Raw genomic sequence first — 5,721 nt, 5'->3', positions numbered from 1 at the left:
TGAGTATATAGATCTCTAAGAGACCGTGTATGGACTAAATTGGAAGGAGTCGCAATTTCGGGTGACGACGGTGAGTCATTGGATGGGATTGAGGTTTCCCCATGCAAAGAGCCACTTAGTGTAGGACACGTGGCATGGGATAAAGCAAGTGGCTCAGAATTAGATAAAGGATGATGTGTGGTAGAAAGGCGTTTTCTTGTAGAAGGAGAAGGACCACGTGGCAAACGGAAATAGGGGGACGTCCGGTAATCAATACGCGTAAGGGCAGACCCAAAAACATGTCGAGGTGTGTGTCGGGCATGTGGGTGTGCGTTGGCGTCGATTAATTGGAGTAGGCATGTGGTGTGCGTTAGCGATAGGTGCAAGTTGAGTGCCCTGGGGATTTGCAAGAGGAGCGGGGACAGGCGCAACATAAGTTCCAGGATGGAGTGTGCAACCTTCCATGTCAAATGTGATGAAGTGCCATGATAGACGACAAAGAAGAAGTTTAAGTTGAAGGTAGCAGTGCGTTTGGAAGCAACGACGCGGCTGACGGAGCACCGATGGATGTACTGAGCAATGCGTCTTCGTCAAAGATGATGGCACGAGCAAAGTAAAATCTCTTCTTTATAGGATTGTAAAGGCGATAGCCTTTAACGCCATGGGGTTCACCATATCCAATAACTATAGCTTTAAGCACATGGTCATCTAATTTCTTTCCATGCTCTGTAGGGACAAGGTTGTAAGTCGGACATCCAAAAACGCAGAAATGTGAATAGCTAGGTGGATGCTCGAACCAGAGATCAGTGTAGGGAATTGCATCAATGGAGCGATGATAAACCCAATTTTGAATGTAGGCAGCGGTAAGAACAGCCTCATCCCAGAAGGAAGAGGGAAGTCTTGCGACCCGTAACATCAAACGAGTGGCATCCATGAGTGTATGGATTTTACGCTCAGTGAGCCCATTCTATTAAGGGTTGCCCGGGACAGTAAACCGGTGATGAATGCCAAGTGATTGACGATAAGTCTGAAATTTTTTATTACGATACTCACTGCCATTATCTGTTTGAATGGATTGCAGGTGGAGGCTCAGTTGGTTTTCAGTAAAGCGGTGAAAATATTTGAAGGCCTCGAAAATCAAGAAGGATTCCTTCAACTTTAGAAAGGTAACGAATGTGAATCTAGTATAATCATCAATGAAGGTAAGAAAATAGTTGTGTTTTGAAATAGAGGTTATGGGCATTGGACCATAGAGATCAGAGTGCACTAATTGAGGTGGGCGACTTGTATGGAAATTGTTGCGACCATAAGATGGATTTGCTAGCTTGCCAAAGATGCAGCCTTCACATAAGGAAAATTTCCCATGTTGAGGAAGAGGGTAATGGACTGCCAGGTTATGTCTGTGTATATGATGCACGGTACGAGTGTTTAGATGAGCTAAGCGATAATGCCATAACAACGAAGAATCATTGTCATTGGATGAGGCGATGTTGTATGCTTCAGCGCATGTTGCAATATATAATCGACTGGCTGGTAAAGTATGTTTAATTTTGCAACAGTTTTCATGGAATTCGATGCTAGTGTCTGGGGAAGTTAAACGACTGACGGAAATTAAAATTTTGGCTAGGTTGGGTACATGATACATGTTGTCCATCTTGATAATGTGTCCATTTGACATCTCAATAACTACCTTGCCATGGCCAAGTGCAGCAGGCTGGGTCATATTGTTGCCAAAATGAACTTCAAACGGGGTACGCAGAGGGGTATAGTTTTGTAACCATGCAGAATTATGGGTAAGGTGACAAGTAGCACCAATCGAGTATCCATATATAAGAAGGAGGTTGATCTTGAGGGTCAAATGCCATATAGGCAAGAATGACTTTCTCATCATGTGAGGTCACTTGCATAAGTTTTTTAAGACTTGCAACTTGTGTAGAATGGTCAGTAAATTCATAGATCGATTTGAATCGATCCCACATATCTTTTGCATTGGTAAGAATTTTAACATTTTCTGTTTGTTTGAGAGCCAATCATTTAAGGCTGCATTAGTCTAGGCACAAATCCATCAACGATTGCCAAGTAATTCAAGTTTTTGAAGTACAATTTTAATTTATAATTTCCAAACTTGGTAATTAGTATCAATTCTTATCTAATTTTTATGTCCTCGTGGTCTGTGCAGCCTACGCCATAGTTGATGTCCGGACCAGCAGCAAGGACATATGTCATGATTGCTTCAAAGAGAGGGCTTCACCACATACTCAGTGTGATACCATGTGAAAAATCTGGCAACACAATATTTACAAAGAACAAATATTGCATCGAACAAGAATGAAATTGAATTGATGCCATGAATGGCTTTGACAAAAAATGTTTGTGACTATGTCATTTAACTGTATCGTTTCAGATATATCTAGAATATAATTAATAAATTGCCACATCATATGATTTGTTGTGACTTGTTTAGCATTTATTTCCACAGTGGGACCTCGCAGCATTCTCGGCGCCCTCGATGAGGAGGACTATCTACCCTCCCACCAAGTTTTGAACTCGCACACCAAACAAGTTGGGAGAATTCAAGCCATTGAGGAGCTGGTCTTGGAGGAGATGAACAAGAAGCTCAGAGAATGGAAAGAGATGGTGGCTAATGGGAAGGCCACCCATGAGGTAGACCTGTACATGGATTTGAATGAGATTTTCTTTAAGGTGCTCTACAAATTTGCATTTGGGATAGAGCTGAGCAAGGAGAAATTCCACCATGTACATCACCTCGTGTTCCAAGCTTGAGAGATACTCGGTGGTGGTGGGTTTTGTCCCTGCCAAGTTATTGCCACTCGACAAGCTCTATCAAAGTGATGTATGAGCTCTTATAAGAGACCTCAACAAAGTGGTGGAGGAAATCATCAAGAAAAGGGGTGCAAGATCACCCCTGGTAGAGTTGCAAGAGGCTATAGCAAGTGTGGATAGTGTGCAATTGCATGATACAATGAAAAATTTATTGTTCGTGGGCGTAACGACAATAGCCAATGCGCTGTGGTGGGCGGTGCATTTAGTGTCCAGCGGCCTAGAGTGGGATGAGAGGGCAACTAGGTCAGCAAGGGCCAAGGACCTTAACTTTTTCAAGAATGTGTGCTTAGAGACGAATCGAATGTATCCACAGGTCAATATGATAACAAGGCGAGCAAAGAGTGATGACTACGTGGAGGGTTATGGACCCATTCCCAAGGGGAAAGTTCTAGTCATTCCCATCATTGTGCTACACTATCATCCAATTTACTATAAGAATGCACGTGTGTTCAACCCGGACTTTGGGCGGGGAGGCAAAAGACTACCACCACTCATGTCCTACAATCCCTTCATGGCAGGGCCACGACAATGTATTGAGAAAAGCCTCTTCAATCGTCTGGGGCTACTACTATTGATGCATCTCTATGACACCTCCTTTGAACCATTGCATAGCCACCCAACACCCAAGTGGCGCAATGCAGTGCTACCCGAAAATGCTAATGGCTTTAGGATGCTCATCTACCCCAATGCTGAAAGGTGTAGAGTTATCAACCCCATGATCTCTTGTTTTACATATGACACCCTTCTCCTTGTTTAGTATATATATGTGCACACGTATGTGTGCATATGTGCACATCCATAGATTAGTCTTTCCTTTTGACAATTAAATATGGCAATCTCTCTCTCTCTCTCTCTCTCTCTCTCTCTCTCTCTCTCTCTCTCTCTTCTATGTTGAAATGTAGAAAACATAGTTGCAAAGTTTTTGAGCAAATTGCATGTTTCTCCTTAGAAGATTCCCTAAGATTCTTTTATAAACTTGAAAGTTTAGCATTTGTGAACTAAATGTAGAAAATTAAGCACTCATATTATTAAAATATGATAAATATATTATTGAAATTAACCTTTCTAAAAAAACTAATATTATATATTAAATATAATTTAAAGTTTTTGTAAATATATGTTTTGCACCCTCTCATTTGTCATTGGTCACATAAATTTTTATAGTTTACAAAACATTATGTTAGGATAGGAGGATATCAAGACAATATTTCCTTGTTATTTTAAATTTTTAATTATTTGTGATATGTACACTTACTCAAATAAGTTCTTGAATAGAAAAAGATGAATTTCTCATTGATTGTGCATGTCCTAGAAATCACATGATATAACTTCTTATGGATGAGAAATACACTTCTAAAAAGAGGAGTTATACTAGGAAAAGCCTTCTTGTATGCACCAAAATGAGCCGTTTTGGATCCTTTTTTATTTTGCCCATAATTAAGATTTGATATGTATAACAACATTGCGAAGAAATAATATGGTTGTCCTAAGTTTGGACCATAATACTAGCATATTCGCTGGTTTAAAAAATAATATATAAGACATGACATGTATAACAAAGTCAAGCTACTCTCTAGTTTACAAAAAAGAAAAGTTTAAGGAAAAATGTGAAAGGTAGCTAGGTGACCAAATTTTGTTAATTTGTTTACAAGGAAGCTCTATAATGTTTACATGTGTGTAGAAATATTAGTCTCTTTAGTTTTCTAGATGTGTCAAGGCATAATAAAATAAAATTATGTTCCATTTACTAGATTTGGTTCCTATTTCTATGTTATGGTTAAAATAATGGCATTAGTGCCACAAGCAATACTTGTTTTTTTTTCAGTGAAGGTTTGAACACCATTGAACCAATGCTATTCAAATGAAAATAGTACACAAAAAGATATATTAAAGTTTCATCTTCATCTATTTTGATGTAGAAATAGAGGTTATTACACTTGATTTGGAAAACATGATGCTCTCTTGTATGAGAAGTATACTCCAAACCAAGACCAACTCTATACCTTTGTATCTAACCACTATTATTCAATTTGTTACAACTATATATATCATCTCTCACTTGACTTGGGTCTCACCTATATATACTAACTCTACATCAATATGAATCATTCTTTGGGAGCATGTCTTGTGTATCTCTCTCGTACTCTCTCTCTCTCTCTCTCTCAACATGGTATCAGAGCTATGGATGCGTAGCAACAATGAAGATAAGTTGTTTCATTGTTTATACTTGATTGAATTCTTTGCACAAGTGATGATTTGATACATGAACTTGTTCAGATTAGAACTATTAGTTAATTTTATCTTTAAAAACAAAACTAGGTCTGGGTGCGTAGCTCTCGTCATGCTCTCAAATCCTGTGAAAACCGCTTGTCAATCGGAGTTCTAGATCAAAAGTTATGATAGTTCAAGATTCAAGACAACAATTCTGCTCGAATCTACGATTCTTTATTTAAAACTGTAATTCTAATTACAGTTCGTTAATCCCTAATTATAGTTCGTTAATCGCTCGTCTTCGTTAATGACGTTGATTACGACAAGCAAACATCTTGCTATTTTTAGTGATGTTTTATTCTCGTTCACATTCTTTGTTCGATCGAAATAGCACTTTTCTTATACGCATCATCTCATCTTGCATGTTACGTCTCTCTATTTCAGGCTTTCTTTTTAGTCACTCAATACTTTTCATTGTTCTTACGTGCATCTCCCTATTTTGATTGTCACACATCTCAACTATGCTCATCTTGTTCATGCTTTGCAGATTCTGCGATCTCATCTTATTTGTTTTCTCTCAAGATACAGGCATGGCCAATTGTGTAATTGTTAACGGATATCCGTTTGGCCAATGTTCGGTTCCCTTCTTCCAAGGACAAGGCTTTCTTGGGTGGAAAGCAAAGATGA

General features: G+C 38.9%; 1 pseudogene across 1 annotated transcript; it reads left to right on the top strand.

Annotated features, from left to right (window-relative positions):
* Positions 1 to 231: 231 nt before the first annotated feature.
* On the top strand, positions 232 to 3,584 carry LOC148019184 (cytochrome P450 714B2-like; annotated as a pseudogene). The gene is made up of 4 exons (XR_015695033.1): positions 232 to 592; positions 712 to 1,145; positions 2,159 to 2,348; positions 2,459 to 3,584. The product of XR_015695033.1 is annotated as a cytochrome P450 714B2-like (transcript).
* The last annotated feature ends 2,137 nt before the right edge of the window (positions 3,585 to 5,721 follow it).

Source organism: Lygodium microphyllum, chromosome 20, assembly GCF_053477565.2.
Source record: "Lygodium microphyllum isolate KBCC chromosome 20, Lygodium_microphyllum_v1.1.10, whole genome shotgun sequence".
Classification (NCBI taxonomy): Eukaryota; Viridiplantae; Streptophyta; class Polypodiopsida; order Schizaeales; family Lygodiaceae; genus Lygodium; species Lygodium microphyllum.
Note: the sequence above shows the minus strand (reverse complement) of the source record. Positions and strands in the feature narration are given on the sequence as shown.